Raw genomic sequence first — 23,989 nt, 5'->3', positions numbered from 1 at the left:
CCCCTGTTTTTATATTGTGGTTGGTTGTCACAAGATGTACTGCATTAGTATTTTACGACTGGGGCAGTTGAACCAGATTGGACAACAATTTTATCATGACTTACAAACCGTTCCTTTTAATGTGACACTATGTTCTAAATAAGTTTGTAATTTTTTTTCTCTGAAGCACCATAACATCAAATGCACCATCACAATCCCTGCGTGTGACTATTGCAATAAAAATGGCATGTGTCTTTGCTGTCCTCTCTTCTGGGCATAAAGCCAATAACTTTTCAAATGAAGGAAAATCAACACTTTTCTGCTCTGTTACAAAGAAATGTCAAATATACATCATGATGATATTGTGTACTAAAACCTTTAGTGAATGACCCGTGCAATTTATTGCTGTATGGTTGCTTTTACTTTGTAATGATTCCTGATGGGTACAACCAACAGGCCAGATGGATGTTGTGTGCGATCTGCCAGCACTTTCCTATACTAAGAGGTGGCAGTCCTTTTTCTTTCCATTTTGTTCCCTCCATCAATGTTATACAAATACACTGCTTCCTCTTTTTGTTTGAAGTTATACTACTACAACCTTCTAGTTCAACCTTCAAGAAGGCTCTTTGAATCTCAATTCTGCCCTTCCAATGAATGAGTTTAAACAGCTCATCAATCAACCTGTCCTTGTCTTTGATCATCTCATAATTCATTCAATATTCTCGACATGTCTCCTCCTATAATTCTGATTCTCACACTCCGTGCGTGTGATTTTTTTTTCTGTCTAGTGTCTCATTGATATCTCCAGAAATCAGGCTTTGTAAATCCATTGATATGGAAGCGTTTTCTCAATCACAGGCACTAAATGTGTCATACAGAAGCACATGTATGTTGAATTCTAGTTCTGACATTCAACTTCATTGCTGCCAAAGAACCGAATTTCAGAATCAGTATACAATGTTTATTAGCAACTACATTGCATGTTGAGCTCTTGCAAATTGGGACATATTTCTACCCTCTCATGTCTGATTTGACAGTATAATATTCCTGATTTACTGTTTCTTCTTTGGTCCAATCACTACTTGTTCTCTTTCATCTATCTATCTGCACCACTGAAGCAGCTGACATATTAAGGTTTCATACCTTCCCCTTTTTGTCAAATAATATATTGCATCTTGTTTTGTTTTATTCCATTGTATCTCATAATTAAAAAGATGGTGTGCATTACATATCATGTACCAACTTTATCTCTGCTCCTAATTTCCTTAAATTCAGTCTTCAAGTTGCTACATTCGACACGCTCGAATCAGTTACTACATGATTTTCCTCCAGTTATCTTTCATTTTGATCCCCTGACAAGGTAGTCTCTTCAAACATTTCCTTATCCACTTCTCTGCAGTCTTAATGGCACTAATGCAAATTGTTCTCAGGTGAATGCTGATTGATTCTTTGCTCTTCCAACTTGACCTTACAAACGGTTTTCTTCCAATCTGTTCTGCCACTAAGACCAATAACAGATGTATTGCTCCCGTCACTTTGCAGTCCTATGCTTATTGCTCTGGTCATGATGGCATCTATCCCAATAATTTAAAGTGGGTACAACTGCACCTACCATCACCCTATAATATCCTTCCACTTCTTTCTCCAGGTTACCTTACCTTTTAAAATACTGTTGTGATAACATCCTGATAAAATGACTCTCAGCCGGAGTACTTCTATCTTCTTGTCCTAAATTGGCCATAATGTGCTGGGCTGTCAAAATAATGGCGAATCTAAAATACAGTCTAACTTGTGGACAAATTAGAAAGCAACTTCAGGCCAGAGGCAGAGTTTGAATTCCACTATCGAAAATATACTGTTCAAGTTCTGCCATTTCTTCAGCTGGTTTGTAAAAACATCATCTTGAATGTGAAAACATGAACTAAACCCATCACAGAAAGTTAACTCTTGGCCATTACAGTCTGAGTATTCATGTAATGACACAAATTGGTATTAATTACTGTACTGGTATTAATTACTGTAGTAGCATTAATTACATCTGGTTAATATTTATGATTAATATTAATTACTCTGACAAACAATATTTAAATATTATAAGTGTGGGTTCTCCTTCCCTGAATTTTTTTTAAAAAGTAACATTTATTTAACCCTGATTATTTTAAAATTGTAAAAGCTGCTCTCGAGTTAACCAATACCTTGGAAGTTGTAGCCTAAAACGAACCATCAAAGTAGTTTTCAGCAACCCCATTCGTGGAGACCTTACTTCTTACACTATATAACTTAGGAATATAAAACTGCACTGTGTAATGAATTGACCTGTGCGATCAGTATGCAAGACAAGTTCTTCACTGTACCTCAGTACAAGTGACAATAATAAACCAATACCAATACCAGTACCAAAAGGGGTGGACCATTTAGTCCCTGAAGCCTGCCATTCAGTAGCTGCTCTGTGCTATAAGTCCATCTTTACCCATCTCCTTGGTTATCAAACACCCATTAATCACTGATTTAAAATGTACAATTGAACCAGCATCAGTTGGTGTTTGTAGAGTAAGATTTTAGATTTCCGCCTTGGAAGTGTTTCCTCAGTTTGCTCCTAAAAGATCTGCCACTAATTATTAGACTGTGTTCCACAGTGCTAAGCCTCTCAACCAGTGGAAATATTTTCTCTCTGTCTGGAACACTGCTCTTGGATCCTTCAAATTATCCGCTGTTGTCTGAGACATGTCTAAAAGCTTAGACAACATCTGACATTGCAATTTCAAGTAACCTTACTTCCTACCCATCAAAGCTATCTTCATGGCTATTATATTTGTTTTCAAATCGTCCTGGCTTATCTTTGATTCCTTGTCCACCAATTGAGGAACTCTCCAATGCTTTCAAACTTCTTTCACTCTGTTTCTTCCTTGCATTAAATACTCCTTGTATTTATCTTCCAGGATGGTCTATGTGTTTGCTAGTATTATATTCCACTTTAATGGCTTATTTCACATTGGACGCTTCTTATGTGTAAATTTTCAAGTTTCTTGGTATACAATAGATCAGTCACTCTATGTTGGTTCTCACCATGCTGATCAATGGCAGTAATAATTGAAAATACATGTGGTTTGCTTTGAACCACGTGCATCAAATTAACAAGCATATTATGATTTAAGCCATAAGTTGAACATTTATGCTATTCTCAATCATGTTGTTTTACCTTCAGTAGCTTATGTATGTTAATGCATTTTTGATAATTCTTTAAAAAATAAGGAAATTGTTTTTCACCTGGCAATAGATACAGATCATTTTTTTTCTGGTACAGTATGAAATGTGGTTAAACTGGTTGCTACAATAAATCATAGCTAGGACTCAAGACAGAAAATATCTAATTTACGCTGAACTTAAATCAATGGAAAAGTGAAAAAAATAATAACACCAATGCAATATCCTGATAGTATCCTTTCAATTAGTTATAAATAGAAAAAGCTTAAGAATAGATAAGTATTATTAAAGGGTCAGTTGCTACTGTACTTGAAATGGCACCAACTTCTGTGACTTGATTCTATTGCAAAATTCCTTGAACTGTCAGAATATCTAATTTGTTACATGTGAAAGTGATATTTTGTGTCTGTGATATGAGTACAAGCTAATGTTATTCTCAGCAAAGACTTGAGCATTTCCCCCTTCCATATTTATTTACTCAGAAATGAGACATCGTTTTTAGAGTACTTTATTTTGCTTGTCGGCTGATGAGCATTGTGGGGCAAATATTCAAAGAAGAGACGAGGAAAGAGTTGTGTGCCTGGATCATTCATTTATTACAAGCCATCCCCGGCTTATGAACACCCAATCGATAGACACCCCTGCATACGAGCGAGCTGCCATAATATTATTAAATTCAGAAGTCCAACATTTGTACATATGCTTGTTCCTATGAATAGTAAAACTAGTTACTTCTCTCTCTGCTTTCAGTAATCATACTTTCTTATCAGTCTTATGTGCTTTTGATGCCATTCATTATCATACCATGGAGGGATAGTTGCCATATCAAATGATTTTTGCTTACTCTTTGACTTGCAGACAAAATCGATTTATGGACATCTGTAAAAACGGAACCCATTTATTACCCGGAGACAGCCCGTACATTTTCCTTGTAGAAGGCATTTATCTGCATTTGAATATATACCTTCCCATGGACAGGCTCACTGTTTTCAATAGAATTGGAAACTAAAAGGCTGAGGTTTCCTGAATTTTATGTGATCTTGGACACATTCCAGTCTCCTAAAATCTTGCTTTATGTTTGCATTTTGTGACCATGTTACTGATGGAGCAGAAATTGATTCACCCAGAATAATTATGTGTTTAGGCATGGAAGGATAAATTAGGAAATCTAGATTTATAGCTTATCAGAATGGTTGCTGCTAGCATGCAGAAAGAATGTGAGATGTCTACTGATTAGCAGCTGCTGCAGTGCCAGGGTCATCACTATCAATTGGTTATACTCAGGAGGCTATGCAAGCAACTTTGTCTCCATTACTCAGGCTGGTCTGGGAAGTGCAGGCAAAATGGTCCTTGCTGTTCATCTTTCAATGCAGCTGGTCGTGTGGGAGAAAAACCCAAATGAGTTAAAGGTTTACATAAAAACATAAGAAATAGGAGTAAGTGTAATCCATTCAACCCATTCACAACTCCATCATTCAAGAAGTCCACAGCTGATCTTTTACCTCAGTGCCACTTTCTTGTACTAACCCCATAGTCCTCGATTCACTTAATATCCAAACATTTATTGATCTCTGTGTTGAATGTTCTCAGTGACTGATCCTCGAAAGCTCTCCATACCTCCATAGGTAGAATAGTTTAAAGAATCACCACCCTTCAGGTGAACAAATCTATCCTTAGTCTAGAATGGCTAATTCCTTGTTCTGAGATTGTGACCCCTCGTTTTAAACACCTCATTGTCCCCGTATTTGATCTGTCAATTCTCATCAGAATTTTGTACATTCAGAGACAGAGTGGTACAGCACAGAAACAGGCCCTTCAGCCCAACTGGTCCATGCTAATCAAGATGCCCATCTAAGCTAGTCCCATTTCCATGAGATCACCACTCATTCCTGTAAATTTCAAGGGAGTTTAGGTCATGTGTACTTAATCTCTTCACACAGGACAATCCTCCCATCCCAGGAACCAATCTAGTGAACTTTTATTGCACTCACTCTATCACAAGTATTTGCTTCCTTGGTTCGGGAGACCAAACCTGTGCACAATATTCCAGATGCAGTCCCACCGGGACATTTTATAACTGGAGCAAGACATCCCAACTCTTGTGCTCAAATCTCCTTGAAAGAAAGGAAAACATATTGTTTCCCTTCTGAATAGCTTGCATATTGTTCCTTCAGTACCTCATGTTACATTTGAGTTGTCCACATCTCAATGGTATGAACACTGAATTGTCCAATTTCAGGTGTTGTCTCTCTCTCTCTCTGTCTCTCTCTGTCTGTCTCTCTCTGTCTCGCTCTCGTTCTCTCTGTCTCACTCTCGTTCTCTCTCCCCCTCGCTCTCTCTCTCCCCCTCTGATCCAACTCTGGTCCTCCCACTTTTGTTCCCTTTCCCTTACAACCTCTCATCCAACCCCCTCACCCATTTTCAACCACCTCCCCCTCCTGGTTCCATTCCAACTACTACACACTTCATGCACTGGATCCCCTCCCCCATCTATTTCTATCGACCCATCTCTCTTTTAAATAGTTCCCCTTATTACCTTCCATGCTTATTCTGCAGAGGCAGGTTCCAATGAGACAGGGGAGTCACGAGAGGATACAGGAACCGTTGTGTACAAAGGCTATAATAAATCTAGTCAAAAGGAAAAGAAAAGATTACAACAGGTACAGAGAGCTAGGTAATGTTAGAGATCTGGAAGAGTATTGCGTTCAGTTCTGGTCGCCTCATTATAGGAAGGATGTGGAAGCTTGAGAGAGGGTGCAGAAGAGATTTACCAGGATGCTGCCTGGATTGGAGAGCATGTCTTATGAGGATAGGTTGAGCGAGCTAGGGCTTTTCTCTTTGGAGAGAAGAGAGGGGACTTGATAGAGGTGTGCAAGATGATAAGAGGCGTAGATCAAGTGGACAGTCAGAGACTTTTTCCCAGGGTGACAATGGCTAACACGAGGGGACATGATTTTAAGGTGATTGGAGGAAGAAATAGGGGGATGTCAGTGGTAAGTTTTTTTACACAGAGTGGTGGGTGCATGGAATGCACTGCCAGCAGAGGTTGTGGGGGCAGATGCATTAGGGACATTTAAGAGACTCTTAGATAGGCACATGAATGATGGAAAAATGGAGAGCTATGTGGGAGGGAAGGGTTGGATAGATCTTAGAGCAGGATAAAATGTTGGCACAACATTGTGGGCCGAAGGGCCTGTACTGTGCTGTAGTGTTCTATGTTCTATAAGGCTAACAGGAAGGAGCTTAAGAAGGAAATCAGGAGAGCTAGGAGGGGACATGAGAAGGCCTTGGCGGGCAAAATTAAGGAAAACCCCAAGGCATTCTACAAGTATGTGAAGAGCAAGAGGATAAGATGTGAAAGAATAGGGCCTATCAAGTGCAGCAGTGGGAAAGTGTGTATGGATTCAAAAGAAATGGCAGAGGTATTTAATGAATACTTTACATCAGTATTCACTACAGGAAAAGATCTGGGGAATTATAATGTGGACTTGCAGCAGGCTGAAAAGCTTGAGCATGTAGATATTAGGAAAGAGGAGGTGCTGAAACTCTTGGAAAGCATCAAGTTGGATAAGTCGCCAGGGCCAGATGGGATGTACCCCAGGCTGCTGTGGGAGGTGAGAGAGGAGATTGTGGAGCCTCTGACGATGATCTTTGCATCATCGATGGAGACGGGAGAGGTTACAGAAGATTGGAGGGTTGCAGATGTTATTCCCTTATTCAGGAAAGGGAGTAGAGATAGCCCAGGAAATTGTAGACTGGTGAGTCTTACTTCAGTGGTTGGTAAGCTGATGGAGAAGATCCTGAGAGGCAGGATTTATGAACATTTGGAGAGGTGTAATAGGATTAGGAATAGTCAACATGGCTTTGTCAAGGGCAGGTCCTGCCTTACGAGCCTGATTGAACTTTTTGAGGGTGTGACTAAACACATCGATGAAAGGAGAGCAGTAGATGTAGTGTATATGGATTTCAGCAAGGCATTTGATAAGGTACCCCATGCAAAGCTTATTGAGAAAGTAAGGAGGCATGGGATCCAAGGGGACATTGCAATGTGGATCCAGAACTGGATGGCTCACAGAAGGCAAAGAGTGGTTGATGAAGGGTCGTATTCTGCATGGAGGTCGGTGACCAGTGGTGTACCTCAGGGATCTGTTCTGGGACCCTTACTCTTTGTGATTTTTTATAAACAACCTGGATGAGGAAGTGGAGGGATGGGTTAGTAAGTTTGTGGATGACACAAAGGTTGGATGTGTTGTGGATAGTATAGAGGGCTGTCAGAGGTTACAGCAGGACATAGGTAGGATGCAAAGTTGGACTGAGAAGTGGCAGATGCAGTTCAGCCCAGATAAGTGTGAAGTGGTTCATTTTGGTAGGTCAAATATGGTGGCAGAATATGGTATTAATGGTAGGACTCTTGGCAGTGTGGAGGATCAGAGGGATCTTGGGGTCCGAGTCCATAGGACGCTCAAAGCGGCTGCGCAGGTTGACTCTGTGGTTAAGAAGGCATATGGTGTATTGTCCTTCATCAATCATGGAATTGAATTTACGACCCTGGTCAGACCCCACTTGGAGTACTGTGCTCAGTTCTGGTCGCCTCACTACAGGAAGGATGTGGAAGCCAGGATGTGGAAGTGCAGGGGAGACTTACAAGGATGCTGCCTGAAATGCGGAGCATGCCTTATGAAAGCAGGTTGAGGGAACTCGGCCTTCTCTCCTTGGAGCGAAGGAGGATGAGGGGGGACCTGATAGAGGTACATAAGATGATGAGAGGCATTGATCGGGTGGATAGTCAGAGGCTTTTCCCCAGGGCTGAAATGGTGGCCACAAGAGGACATAGGCTTAAGGTGCTAGGGAACAGGTATAGGGGAGATGACAGGGGTAAGTTTTTGACTCAGAGTGTGTTGAGTGTGTGGAATGGGCTGCCAGCAATGGTGGTGGAGGTGGATACGATAGGGTCTTTTAAGAAACTGTTGGATAGGTACATGGAGATGAGAAAAATAGAGGGCTATGGGTAAGCCTAGTAATTTCTATGGTAGGAACATGTTTGGCACAGCTTTGTGGGCCGAAGGGCCTGAATTGTGCTGTAGGTTTTTCTATGTTTCTATGTTCTATGTTATCAGATTCCAGCACTTGTAGCTTTTGTGTCCCTGCTCATCACCCTCCAGCCTCTGTCTCCAGCTTCACCCTCCCTTCCCGCCACCTGGGCTCCATCTGCCCCCCCTTCCTTTTTACCTCTTTTTTCCCCCTTGTTTGCTTCGACCCATCACCCACTTGCCTCTGTCTCTCAACTTCCCTGTCTCTCAACTCCTTCCCCACCTAGCTCCTTCTGACCATCATTCCTCACCCCTCCTCAGTCCACCCAGCACTTTCCACCCTCTGTCTCACCCCTGCCCTCTCCTCATTATGCAGGCTACCTTCCCTCTCCACTCCCAGTCCTGATGCAGGGTCTCGAGCCGGAATATCAACAATTCCTTTCACATCCACAGATGCTGCTTGATCCACTGAGTTCCTCCAGCAGTTTGTTTTTTGCTTGATTATGCAATCTTCATCACAAGTCTCTTGAGTGGAAGTTGAACCTACAGCCTCCTGACTTGGATCTGTTCATAGAACCATAGAACCGTAGAACAATACAGGCCCTTCGGCCCACCATGTTGTGCCGACCTTTAAAACACGTCTAAGACTAACTAATCCCTTCCTCCCACATATCCCCCCATTTTAGATTCCTCCATATGCTTATCTAACAATCTCTTGAACTTGACCAACGTATCAGCCTCCATCACCACCCCAGGCAGCTCATTCCATGCACCAACCACTCTCTGGGTGAAAAACCTCCCTCTGATATCTCCCTTGAACTTCCACCCATTACCTTAAAGCCATGCCCTCTTGTACTGAGCATTAGTGCCCTGGGAAAGAGTCACTGGCTGTCCACTCTATCTATTCCTCTTAATATTTTGTATGCCTCTGTCATGTCTCCCCTCATCCTCCTTCTCTCCAATGAGTAAAGCCCGAGCTCCCTTAGTCTCTCCTCATAATCCATACTCTCCAATCCAGGCAGCATCCTGGTAAATCTCCTCTGCACCCTTTCCAATGCTTCCACATCCTTCCTATAATGAGGCGAACAGAATTGGACACAGTACTCCAAGTGTGGTCTAACCAGAGTTTTGTAGAGCTGCATCATTACCTCGTGGCTCTTAAACTCGATCCCACGACTTATGAAAGCTAACACCCCATCAGCTTTCTTAACTACCTTATCCACCTGTGAGGCAACTTTCAGTGATCTGTGGATATGAACCCCCAGATCCCTCTGCTCCTCCACACTACCCAGAATCCTGCCATTAAGCTTGTACTCCACGTTGTGGAGTTTGCCCTTCCAAAGTGTACCACCTCACACTTCTCTGGATTGAACTCCATCTGCCACTTCTCAGCCCAGCTCTGCATCCTATCAATATCCCTCTGTAAGCTTCGTCAGCCTCCCACACTATCCACAACACCACCGACCTTTGTGTCGTCTGCAAACTTGCCAACCCACCCCTCCACCCCCTCAGCCAAGTCATTAATAAATATCACGAAAAGTAGAGGTCCCACAACTGATCCTTGTAGGACACCACTAGTCACAGCCCTCCAATCTGAATGCACTCCCTCCACCACAACCCTGCTCTCTACAAGCAAGCCAATTCTGAATCCACACGGCCAAGCCTCCCTGGATCCCTTGCCCTCTGACCTTCTGAAGAAGCCTACCATGTGGAACCTTGTCAAACACCTTACTAAAATCCATGTAGACCACATCTACTGCACTACCCTCAGCAATCTTCCTGGTCACCTCCTCAAAGAACCCTATCAGGTTTGTGAGGCAAGATCTTCCCTTCACAAAGCCATGCTGGCTGTCCCTAATCAGTCCATGATTCTCTAAATGCTCATAGATCCTATCTCTTAGAATCCTTCCGAGCTAACAGAGGAGGAAAGATGGCAAAGTTCTGAGCTTTTTTGATAAGGTTTCTGATGGTCAGCCCAACAGGACCATTCACAACCATCTAAGAGCTGCTGAGCTGTCAACAAAATGAACGTGGAAACTATGCATTGCCCTCAGGCAAAAAAAAATTGTAATTGCCTTGGAATTTTTCAAGCAATATTAAATAATGGAGTAGTTGTGTATAAAAATGAATTAAATATCGATGGTTGACACATTTGGCAAATATTATGTGTATGTACCAAAATGTCTCAATTTAAAATCTTGGCTTGTGCTGTGATTGTATTTCAGCCGAATTAGAAGTGGATAGACTGCTATGCTCAGCACCTTCAGACATAGCAGGGAGAAAGCAGCCAGAATTCATAACCTTGGCTGCTGTACAGTAACACCACCTCGGTTATGCATATAGATCTAGGCATGTCTGATGAGGGCAAGATTCGTCTCATTTATCATCCCTTAATTATTATCAGGAAGATAATAATCTATGTGTTGAGTGCTTAACCCTGAAACTATGGAACTGTGTCTTAGTGGATGTAAGTGGGTAGGAAATTCTGCATGTCAAAAAGAACTGCACCAAAATGGCACCTCGCAGATGATCAATGCCAGAGTTGTCACCATTACATACCAGCAAAATGTATTCTATTAACTTTTTGCATAAACTTTTATCTGATAGTTGAACTATAACCTGACCAATGCAAACTTGAACACAACCATATTCTGATCATTTTTTGATGAGGTAGCATCGCAAAGTACAATTACATTCTCTTGAGCATCCATTTTCAAGCATTTAATACACAGAAATACTGTATATATTGACTGAGATTTTGCAGAATAATGACAGTGGAATTATCAACATTCACTGAAGTTACCCCTCCGAGCTAATTGAAAGTTCGAATTTTCAGACTTCAGTGCGTGAATGCAGAATTTCTGCTGCAAGTCAGCATGTTGGCTCTGTGCTAGACTAAGCATGGATTCTGGGAGGGATCAAGGTCTTTTTGGGCTTTTTGGATAGTAATTCTGTGCTAGGTCTCAGGAAGTCCAAATGGTGTTCTCCTGTGAGTTATTATTACAATGTAAAGGAAGATATTTATTCATTTAAAAAGACATTCTAAAGGGTTATTAGTTTAAAATACTCTCATTAAATCTTTCTAAGAATTTCTTCCTGAATTTTTAATGAATTGTTAATTTAAATGTTTTAAAGTGCTTAAAGAATCAGAATCAGTTCATTATCACTGACGTGTTGTGAAATTTGTTGTTTTGTGGCAGCAGTACAGTGTAAGAAATATAATATATATTTTATAAGTTTTTAAATTTCAAGCTTTTTTTCAACATTTAAGGGTTTGAGTTTATAAGTTTTTGTATGTCCCTTTTATGTTCCAGATGTTTGAAAAGGTTTATGTCTTTGATAGGCCTGGCTAAAGCTGGAGACGTGGAATAGTCTGCTTTCATTTTTTTCCCCCTGATTTTGTGGTTAGGACCACTGCACATAATATCTCTTTTACAATGTTAAGCCCTTATGACAAGCAAGTTCTCGCCTCAGTGAATCCTCCCAGGGTCTTAGCCAGATTCCCACTGGGAGGATCGCTGAAGGTAGGTTGGATTTCATTTTACTGAAGTCACAGGTGAGTGTTGTTGGTTCTCTGCTAACTGGAAAATCCACCCCATAAATGTACTGACATGTTCATGGGTGACACAAAAGATTGTGGTTAGCAGGCAGTAATATTTTTACAACCAGTGAGAGATCAGTCTTCCATAAACTCAGTTCAATTTTTGATGGAGTATGAAATTGAAAGCCTTCTCCAGTGTTTGTAATTCTGTACTTGTTTCTTCACCTCCGGTGTGCATTCACATTTCCCTTTTACACTGGCATACTAAGAAAGCATAAAGGAACATTTCATGGGCTGTGTTTATCTGCCTAAGGTTTGTAATGTAGCTTGATTTTCCCTTGATTTTCTTTAGCGCAGATAGTCCTTTTTCATTGTTTCAAATACTAATTTGTATACTAAACAGAGGCCATCCACTTAAGAAAAACTTCATTTTTATGGTAATCTAAAATTATAAAATAATGGCATGAACGAAGTAAGCCAGCTATCTTTTCCTCTCCTTTCTATCTCCACCTGAAATAGCAGATATGACTCTGATCATGAAAAATGAGAGATAAGCCATCAAATACTAATTTGAATACTAGGGGCCATCCACCTAAGAAAAACTCCATTTTTGTGATAATCTAAAATTATAAAATACTTGTGCAAATTCAAAAAGGATCTGAAGAAACTGAAGTCAGCTGGTGAAGAAATAGTAAATTTAATAAAGGAAAATATAAACTTTTGAGATATGGTAGAGGTAGACTGATGTGGATTAGAATATACTGGGAGATAGTTTCAGGGAGGGTTGCATTTGTAGTGAATGGGTCATTAAATTCATTAGAACAATATTCCACAGCTGTTCAAAGAATCATGGTAAGGGTTAGAACACTTAAATTAAGAAAGGTAAATTTTAATAAGTGTTAGTGGAACAGCATCTCTGGTTGTGCTGCAGTTATGTTTTCCTATTTGGAAATAGATATTCAGTCATTGGGAACATTACAGGGAAAGGCTCCATCATTGACCCCAGAATTTAAGAAAAATTCATGGTAAATCAAGGAATGGAACTAGGTTCAATGCAAGTTTTAAAAAAAAGCACTAAGGAATTAATGATATTAAGGATATCTTTACAACTTAATGGTTTCCATCACAATACATGAAAAGAAGCAGGTAAGAAAATTGTTGATGCATTAAGTCATGATCTCTCAAATGCTTGATCTTAGAATTATTATCTTGAAGTCTCAAACAACCAATGTAATCCCCCTAACTAGGAATGGTAGGAAAAATACACTTGGAAATTTTAGGCTAACCAATAGAATGTGTTATTGGGGTGGAGTGACTGAAATTTTGGACAGGAATAATCAGAGAAGATCCATCATGGATTTAAGTGGTAAATTATAGAAACCGGGAATACTGAATCAGGAGTAGGCCATTTGGCCCTTCAAGACTGGTCATTTAATACTGTGAATTCTGTAAGGGTGAACTTCCGTTAAAACATTTGTGAGCATATGGAACTGGACAAGTGCCTTGAGGCCTCAGGTCTTCACAATATACATACAGTAAGTGAATAAATAAAGGACCATATATTTAAGTTGTTGATCAACCCTGTAAGGTGGCACAGTCAATAAATGGAAATTGAAAGTTGCGAAGCCACATTGGCAGATTAGGTGATTGGCAGAACCATGCCAGTTGTAGTTTATTGTAGGAAAGTGTAAAAATGATAGGGCAATAGTAGTAGGGGATTTCAATTTCTCGCAACATATAAGTACTTAGATGAGCACTTGAAACACCATAGCATAGAAGGCTATGGGATAAGTGCTGGAAAATGAGGTTAAACATTGATAGGTACTTGATGGCTGGCACAGACACATTTGGCCGAAGAGCCTATTTTCATGCTGTATGACTTTGACTATAACCATGACTTGTATGAGATTATTGACTTTGAATCCAAGGAAGATACCTAGGAGTTTATTTTAAATGCTAGGATCCGTGGATGAGCAGTGAAGTGCATTGTCCAGTATATTAATCAATAATCACAGAGAAATACAAAAATAAATAACAGAGCTTATAGAATGGTGGCCTTCATTTTAAGAGGCTGGATTACCGAGTGGTGGGGGTCACACCACAGCTGTGCAGTTCGCTGATTGGATCTATCTTGTGTACTTTATTTAATTCTGGATCCAACATTTCTTGGAGAGGAGCAGGTGCATTTACACCAAGATTAATAAGGGTTATAAGAACAGTTCATTGACTTGTATTCTCTTGAGTATAAAAGATTAAGAGCTGATGTAACTGAAGTGTTGGGATAGAGAGTGGGTGACAATTTCTGTTCATGGGTGAGTCCAGAACGAAAAGGTCTCAAGTTAGAGTGAAGCCATGTCAGAGTGATGTCAAAATACAAGGGCAGTGGAAATCTTGAAGCTCCAAAAGCTGTTGATATTGAGTCAATCAAAAAGTTAAAAGCTAAAAGCTAAAATTTGTAGTGAATCTATACGTCTAGACATGTGCTCTGTATATCTGTGGATGTGTGTGAATATACTTTGATCCTATTGGATAGGATAATCATGTGCTGTGCCTGCTTTGTAACAGTGACAGTGCTGTGAATATTAGTCTGCAGCTGGACATTGAACCTGAACATGGGTTAAGTGTTACACCTTGCAAACAAACTACGTCCTCTTTTGGATATATACATATATGGCTAGACATTGGCCTTTAGACACGTGTTTTGTGCTAAATGGCTGCTGCATGTAGTACTGCCAGCAAATTAGAAGATGCAAACAAAACAACAGATTTGGACCATACTTCCTTTAAGATCTTGTCATTGTGGGTTCCTCAGCTTTGAGAGTGGTGAAACCTGACCTGTGCAGTTCATAGCAGCTAGCTGCTTGCTTGCTCACAGTTTTATCCCTGGTGTTCGTTCATTTGCTGTAAACCTAACCTGCCAACCATGTCCTTCAGGTACTCAGCCAGTGGTGATGCAGAAAGTCATTCTTGGTGATGGAAATTCAAGTCCCCCTCACAAAGTGCAGTCTGTGCCCTTGCTATTTTCAGGCTTCATCAAGTGTTGGTTCAACATGGAGGAGGTCTGATTCATTAGCTGTTAGGAGGACAGTTGGTCTTAATCAGGAGGAAATCCTTGATCTGATGCCCAAGAATATATAAAGTGTGAAGTCAATGCTGAGGTCACCCAGGTCTGTTCCTTCCCACCAGTATCCCAATGTGTCACCTTTTCTAGTGGGTCTATACTACCAATGGTACAGAACAGACAACAGTACAGCACAGGAACAGGTCCTCTGGCCCACGATGTCTAGGCCAAACACAATGCCAAATTCAGCTAAATCTCTTCTGCTGGCACATGATCCATATCCTTCTTTCCTCGCATGTTCATGTGTCTATTTAAAAGCCTCTTAAACACCATTATCGCATCTCCTTCCACCACTACCTCTGGCAGCCTGTTCCAGGCACCTACTACTCTCTGCCTAAAACAAAAACGTGCCCTGCACATCTCCCTTAAACTTTCCCCTCTCATCTTAAATACATGTCCTCTCGTATTCGACATGTTGACCCTGGGAAAAAGATACTATCTACGCTATCTATGCCTCTCATAATTTTATAAACTTCTATCAAGTCTCCCCTCAACCTCTGATGCTCCAGAGAAAACACCCCAAGTTTGTCCAATCTCTCCTGATAGGTCATAACCTCCAATCCATGCAGCATCCTGGTAAACCTCTTCTGTACCCTTTTCCAAAGCTTCCACATCCTCCCTGTAATGGGGCGCCCAGGATTGCACGCAATACTCCAAGTGCAGCGTAACCAAAGTTTTAGAGAATGTTACCAGGGATTGTGATAGAGGGGTCTGGCATGTTGCCTGAAAGGTATGACTCTGTGAGGACAACTGTGTCAAACTTTTGCTTGACCAGCCTGTGGGATAGCTCTCCAAGTTTAGACACCAATTCCCAGTTGTTTGTGAGGAGAATTTTATAAGGTCAACTGGATTGAGTTCAACTTTGCTGTGTCTGAATTTAATATCAATGCCAAAGTGTCCATCCCACTTTATTCTTTCTAAGTTTTGGCGTAGCAGTTGTGGTACAACTGAGTGGCCATTTGGGCTTTTTCAGTGGACAATTAAGGAGTCTATTCACATCACTGTGGTTGCCACTTCTGATGAAAATAAATAAAAGCAGATAAAACTTTGAGGGAGATAAAGCTCTTTGAAAACTCCTTAGCCATCCTTGAAGGATACTTGAGGAATAACAATTTTTAAAAAACCAAATGATTCAATCCTGAACATACTTATGCACTCCATAAATATAATCCCCATTGTTTCAGCATGACGAGGCTTTGGTCTTCAAGAGTTCAATCATCCATATCAAACGAATAAAATAACAAAATCTAGAATTTTGAAATAAAGAGCAGAAAACGTTACAAATACATGGCATACCTGTCAACAGAAAAGACAGGTTACAATATTATGCATGCACCCTTCATTAGGAATGAAAAATAAGTGAGTATTCAAATGAACTGAATAAAATGAAAAATGGGGTGCACTAGATGAGAGATTTAATGGGTGAAATATTCAAATAATTTTATTCAAGAGCAGTAATGAAGTGGAAACTGGTAGAAAATGTATGAAGGTAATCCCAATAAGCCAGTAAAAATTCATTAAAGGGATAAAAGCGCATAAAATATTAATGAGAAAACCTGTGAATATTGGAAATATGAAATAAGAATAGAAGATATTAGAAGCTGCATGTGGAAATTTAGGAAGTGATTTAAATGAGTTGTTGAGGTGATTAAGGGAGTGAGTATGAAATGAAAAGTCCCAAACAATGGATGTAGCAATGATTTGAGTCAGAGTCAGAGAGCATGGAAATAGGCCCTTTGGCCTATTGCATCCCTGCTACCCATCAGACACCCATTTACACTAATCCTACTTTGTTCTCCCCACGCTCCCCATTAAATTCCCCCCCTCCCCCCACCCCAGATTCTGGCACTCACCTACACACTAGGGGCAATTACAATGGCCACTTAACCTACCTACCTGCATGTCTTTGGGATGTGCACCCGGAGAAAACCCTCACAATCACAGCGAGAACGTACAAATTTCCCACCAACAACACCGGGGGTCAGAATTGAACCCAGGTCACCGGAGCTGTGAAGCAGCAGCACCACCAGCTATGCCACTGTGCCAGCGGGAGCTGCTCCAGTCAGGGCTAGTGTCATAAAGCACTTTCTCACACAATGAAAGTCAGCCAAAAGGTGAAGCTCCTGCCCCCACCAAGAGTTGAAAAGCTGGAACTCTCTCCACCAAAAGGCTTTAAACTGAGGTTTTTATCAGACAGTGATATTGAGCATACTGGAAGCAAGGTGACTGGTTGGTGTGGGAATGGGAAGGGGAGTTGAAATTTCAACTATGTAGTCTACAACCCAATGGTATAAACATTGAATTTTCCAATGTCAGGTAACCCACACTCTCTCTATGTTCCCTTATCTCTCTTTCTGAGCCATCTAGGTTTTCTCCCCAGCCGACCCCTTTTTTCCAACTCTAGAACCCCTGTTTCCCCCCCCACCCTACCCGGTAACCAGTATAGATCCCCTCCCCCACCTGGTTCCATCTGCCTATCACCCACACATTTAACCTACTGGGTCTCCTATCTCCTCCCCCAACTGCTTCCATCTTCCCACCTTATTTACTTTCACTTACCACCGTTACTTATCAGATTCCAGCATCTGCAGCCTCTTGGGTCTCCACTTATCACCATCCAGCCTCTGTCTACTTCCATCCTTCCTCCCCCCCCACCTGACACCATCTGCCCCCCCACCCATTTTTTTCTCACCTTATCGGTTCCTACCTATCACCCACCAGTCGCTGTCTCCCAACTCTACCCCTTCTCCTCACGTGGATCCTTCTGCCCGTCATTCCCCCTTCTCACCTGGTTCCACCTATCACCTATCTCACCCTCCCTTTCACTTCTTTATACTGGCTATATCCCTTTTGCACTCTCAGTCCTGATGCAGGGGTTCGACCTGAAACGTTGACCATCCTTCTGACTCCACAGATGCTGCCTGACCACTGAGTTCCTCCAGCAGTTTGTATTTTTCCCAAGAGGGAAGATAGTCAATATCTTGTCAAGAGGGAAGTTTTCTGCAGAAGATGTTTGGAAAAAAAATGGTTGGTTTTGTCAAACTGAAGGTGTTGGGCCGTCCGTATTCTTTATTCAATGGTGATAGTTAATTTCAAGAAAGAAATTGAGAAGTACCTTATTATAAATAGTCCTCCATTTACAGTATTCCTCCCTTTGTAAATGACCATGAATAATTCTGTACTATATGCTGCTGGAACACTCTTTCCTCTTCTAATTGTCACATCAACATGTTCAGAATTGTCCATTCATTTCTCTTCTCTATTTATACTCGTTGGTTACTTGTATTTTGCAGTCACTGGTGCTAAGCCCTCTCCCAACATTTATACATCTCTTTAAAATATTGACTGGAGCCTTAGCTATACTTTCACTCATTTACTCCATCTGCAGAATAAGTGCCATTTAATTCTGTGCCCATTACACAAATAGATTTCTATTGCTACTATGTTCGATGAAGACTGACATGCCAAAACAATGGGATAGATCGGGCTCCCATGAGGGCAACGATTCTGAAGGGAACTTTCCCAGCTCCTGATGTTCAGCACACCTTTGTCTTCTGTGTCGCATCCAGAAGTGGGAAACACACTGGTGGATAGATGTCAACACATCTGACCTCCTGCTCTGCCACTGGACTCACTACTGAGTCCAGTGGTGGCCCTAGAACGTGGTAGGCTGATGGGCTGGATGCACTTATCATCTGATCGCTCAGCTGATGTATAAGAGTTGGCCCCAATGATTTCAAACCTGCTGCTGACCTTCAGTAAAAAGGCAAGTCCAGAAGGTTAATAGATTTTAAGGAGATATATTATTACTTTTAAAATAATTAAATTTTCAGTTATTTAAAGCCATTTAAATGTTTTACCTGTCTCTGAATATCAGATATTTAACAATAGTGAAATGCCTTTGACAGCAGTCATTTGTAAATGTGTGTCAGGACAGTCCTTGGGGGCAGGGCCCCAAGTTCCACTACCTGAGTCCACTTGCAGCATGCCCTACCGAAGTAGGGCTATGGAGTGGAGGCCTGCACTATGGTGGATCCTGTGGGTGTCACAGCAGGTCAGTGTAGCTGTAGAATTTAGGTAAGGGCCACATATGTAACAAAGAGGTAGCACAAGGTTGCAAGAGAGTTAGGAGGAATGAGTGCAAGGAGCTTCAAGTAACCTTGACCATATTATCATTGTTATATAGCAAAAGACCAAAAAGATTGTAATGGAGGAAAAAAATGCATAAAACTCAGATGGATTGAGAACTGATGCTGGGAACAAGTCTTTCTTTGCTCCACCAAGAAGATTGAGATACCAGAAGAACCTTCAGATACCAAAGCTTTAATTCAAGTCTCCAATGGGATTGGTCTTCCTATATTGAGCAGGAGAATGGAAAAAAATGATTTGTATGATATACAGTATAAAAAGGAATTTATTCTAGAAATCTGATTCTGAAGCGATCCTCCAATTCCAGTTGAGGCCAAAGTCGATGATAAACACATGAATGTCGAAGGATGAAGGCAATTAAAAGTAAATCAACCCAGCCTAAGAAGTAATGGCTTTTGGCGAGAGTTGCAAGGAATATGTAGAAGTTGTCCTTTAATTACTGAGGGAAAACTTCTTATTGATCCAAAAAACTTCATGAGATCCAAAAAAACTTCATGAGATCAAGCACTTTCTTGGTTGTACTCTAAGGATGTCAAAGATTCAAAGTGATAAGAACATGTGACCTGAAAGAAGTTAATCAGCTCTCCTTTCACCAACAGCAGGAAAGGAGTTGAGGAATAAGCATTAGAAATAACAAAAATCAGGTAAGTTGAAAAGAAAAGAAAGCAACACATATTGGCATTGATGAAAGGCTATTTGAAAACTTTATTGGATCTTTACACAGGTATTGGGGTTATCCAAGAGGTGCCAGGTGCTTCACTACAGTATTCAAAAGTTGAGCTCTTTCGCTGAGAAACAGAAACCGAGTCCAACAGATTTTTTTGACCAGACTTTTTTTTATAATTGGTTGTCAATCCTGCAGCTATCTTTAGCTGTGATACCCAAGACAAAAAGGAAGTTTTGTTTTATCTCATCTTGGTTTGGTTTATTGTTTCTTTAAAACCAGTCAGAAAAGGAAAGCAGTTTCCAAGAACTAAAGATCAGTTATACAGAATCCAGTAAGTTCTGGGTTAAACTTAAGTGAAATATAAAAACAGCTGATATTTTTTATATATTTATACAAGTGCTTTCCAATGGATTGTTTATATGTTTATACAAATGCTTTCATAATTCATTCTAAAAAGAGAATTATTGAGGATGAAGCCAAGTTTAAGTGCATAGCAGTTGGTAAGTGACTTTGTAAAATATAATCTCTGTTAACCCAACCCATTGCAATGAAAGGAATTTATTTAAATGTAGCCATTCTGAGGCTAACATTTTGAGGTTAACTTTAGAGGGGTAGGACAGGACAAGTGAGTGGTTGCATTTGTGGCCCCCAAAAGATAAAAGTGAAAAATGTCTTTAATTAATTTTATTTGATCAATGTTTAGTAGAAGTTTAAATACTGATGAGGTCACTGAATATCAGCACAGATGAATGTGTGTAGAGGAAGTGCAGTAGTGAATAATAATTACACAATGTAGTTTGCTTTTTTTTAATAATACATTGTTCCTCACTGGAAGTATATCTGGATGTCAGAACTTGGGTAAGCACTTTTGAAAGTGTAGGAAGTTTGTTCACACCTGTGAAGTGGTCTGAGAAACTGAAGCTAAAATCAAAATAGACCACAAAAGATAATAGTGTTCATTTTTTCCATTTGCTAGACTGAACTGACCTAATTTTCTGAGGGGTAATGTGTTTTATTTGTCAGACTTTTCTTAAGTGTCAATGTTATTAATTACAGCTGATTACTGCTGTACAGGATTTGAGGCACAAGTTTCAGAAAAAAATACTGTCAAATGAAGACTTGTAGTTATATGTTAATTTAGCAGACCATAATGATTTTTGATGCAGACTTTGGTACACTCCCTGTGATGTGCTGATGTAACCAGCAAAATGGAAATCCAACAGTATTTCATTTTATGAGCTGGTCTGCTTCTAGAAGGTAAAGAGGTTGCGTCATTCACGATGTCCCAAAATGTGATCCAGTTTCAGATGTATACAAATGCAATGTCTGTATATGTGCAACAAGATTGCCTTTGTTTTTTACTATTGTAACTATTACATTCAGTTCAAATACTTAGTTTTATGGAGGTTTGTAGAAAAATAAGATTGAATAAAAGATTAAACAGGTGTGACAATACATCAATCACGTTAAGCTTATTTGTTAACTGAAAGCAGTTTAACTGTACTTTGCACATCTCGAACAGCTCACAAAATTTAGGATATTTTCAACTGTTGTGATTCTTTCAAGAATCTCAACATGTTGGTGTTTAAAACAGTGGCAATGCCCGTGATACTCTTAAATCTTTCATCCAATAAAATTGGATGTTGTTCGTCAGTTTACAACCAGAGGGAAAGACTGACAGTCAGAAAGTTCAGCCCATGACAGATGGAGAACTCATCTCTACTTTTGCAGAGCATGCTCAAGGGCCCTCATGGTCACTCTTTTTCCTGTTGCTAGTGTTTTAAGTAATGTTTAGATGAATGATTACCACACATCAACCAGGGGTTTCACTCATGTGGGAAAAATAATATCAGAGCATGGCATTCTGAGTATTATTAAAACAGAAGAGTGCTTCATTAACAAAACAGTTTATATATGAACTCCTTTATCCTCTCCACAATGCCACCTTGCTTTTTTCCCTACTGTTGATTAATAACGTGCAATTAATTCAGAAGTGTTTTAGTGGAAGGATTTAAAATTATTAATGATTTTGATCCATTTTCTTTGGCTCAGAAGTATGTCTGTAAGTTGAAATGAGAAAGAAGGTTTGGAGAAACTTCCTCACAAAGAAGTCTGTGTGAGAATGAAATACATGAATTATGTTCTTAAAAGATTGTTCATTAAACAGATAAAGGCAGGAAAGATGCAGCACCAGAAAACCTTATGACACCACGGGATTAGTATTTGATTGCTGAAGCTAAGTGTTGACATTGACTTATGAGCTGAATGAATTCCTCCTGTGCTGTAAATTTCTAAGTTATGAGCAGTAAGCAACAATTACTTCCAGCATTAGTGTTTTGAGTCCTTTTGATTCTTTTTCCCTTCCCACCTGTTAAAACAGGAAAGAAATGGTTCCTCTGTCTTACCCTGTCCAAGACGTTTGATGCAAAATGTCAAGTTGTAGTGAGGTTAAGGAGCAACCTGTTCACCTCTACTTACTGTGTAAGCACTTTCATTAAAGGATTCGTATCAATGCGACAAGGACAGTGCGGAGGCGCAGCAGTTAATGTTGATGCATCACAGCTGCAACCAGCCCGGTGCTGTCTGTTTTGAGTTTGCACATTGTCTCTGTGACTGTGTGTGTCTCTCCAGGGTGCTCCAAGTTCTTCCCACATCCCAAAGGCTTGCTCGTGGGTTAATTGGCTACTATAAATTACCCAAAGTCTGGGTGGGTGGGAGGAGAATCAAGGGTAATTGAGGGGCATATAGGGTAGAATAGATTACAGGGAGATAATTTGGGGAATGGGACTGATGGGTGTGTCAAGAGCCAGCATAGACTTGATGCACTCAAAGTCCTCGTAGTTTGTTAGGAAATAGAGAAATATGAAAAACCTTTGATCATATTTAATGTTCACTATAAAGGAATTCTTACCTTAAAATCTCCCCTCTTTTGTTCGTCCCACAATGAGAAGGGTGAAAGCCAATTCGAGCTGTTCTGGTTCCTCATCGGTCTTTGCAAATGCAACCATTCCCAGCACCTTCTCAACCTCCTGACCTTCCTTCATTTTGGCTTGTGGTGAGAGGTGGTGGAGAAGGTGTGTATAGTTTCTTGCTACCTGTGCTGACCCTAGCCAACCAATTTAAAAATTGATTCACTACATAATTGAGATATTGAAGAAATGCTGCACCTTTGGTGTACAAAATTTGGCTGCCACCATTCCCAACATTGTCTTGGTTATGAAAGCTTCTGGACCATTTTGAGGTCATGAAATGTGCCATAATAGTAGTCATGTCTTTGAAATTTCCTTGACATGTTCTCTTCAGAGCTGATTCTGTTGATATCAGTTTAGGAAATTTGCTACAAAAAAATTGAACTCAGTGAGGACAACAGCAAAATAAGAAATTAACATGTTAGAAATTTCAGAACCACAACTCTGTGCTGCTCATTTGAATCACAAGTAGTTTTCTTTCAATTATGAAGGAATTAAAAATTTCAGCTGGTTTTCAGACATTCTTAAGTTCATGTTTTGCTTCCTTTGTGTTTATGCCATTTACTCTTAAGTGCCAAATTGTGCTCTAAGCACATTCTCTCCACCTGCCTCAGAGTACTGAGCAGAAGTGACTCATCAGTAGTAATTGTTATCTTAGAAGCTGTTAGGATTGCTTCAAAAGTTATCCTGATTGGTTCACACAACTTCAACAAAAACCTCACTAGTTTATCCCTGGTTTCCACTGACCTTAGTTAAAATTTTCAGCAGTCAAGCAGGAGAGCTCCAAAATTAATTTCCAGCTTCCAACACCAAATTTAGCAAAATCACTACTTCTATGTGGCTTTTTGAGATCTCTCCCAGTACTTTGGCGTTGAAGTATACATATATAAGCTGAAATAAAAATACAATGCATAGGAAATACCCAGCAGGTCAGACAGCAACTGCAGAGGAAGAAACAGAGTTAAAAATTCAGGTCAATGAGCTTTCATGAGAATTAGAAAAAATGGGAACACAGGCTAATGTTTTAATTACATGTTTTAATTACATTTCCAGTTGACACAATTTAGTATTGGAATATTCCACAACCATGTATTTTTTGTCAGTAAGGAAGCATCTTATTGCTAATGTTATGTTGCTAATTGCTAATGTTGTGAGTCTTATCAGTGGTGGGCAAATTACTGGAGAAGATTCTCAGAGACAGGATTTATGGGCATTTGGAGAAGTATAGGCTGATTAGGGACAGTCAGCATGGCTTTGTGATGGGCAGGTCATGCCTCATGAGCCTGATTGAGTTCTTTGAGGATGTGACAAAGCACATTGATGAAGGTA

General features: G+C 40.2%; 1 protein-coding gene across 1 annotated transcript in view; it reads left to right on the top strand.

Annotated features, from left to right (window-relative positions):
- The window catches only part of tenm4 (teneurin transmembrane protein 4), a 1,444,950-nt gene that overhangs the window by 1,105,556 nt on the left and 315,405 nt on the right, over positions 1 to 23,989 (top strand).

The sequence above is a fragment of the Pristis pectinata genome, chromosome 11, assembly GCF_009764475.1.
Source record: "Pristis pectinata isolate sPriPec2 chromosome 11, sPriPec2.1.pri, whole genome shotgun sequence".
NCBI classification, from domain to species: domain Eukaryota; kingdom Metazoa; phylum Chordata; class Chondrichthyes; order Rhinopristiformes; family Pristidae; genus Pristis; species Pristis pectinata.
The sequence above is the reverse complement of the archived record's forward strand: the minus strand, read 5'-3'. Positions and strand labels throughout refer to the sequence as shown.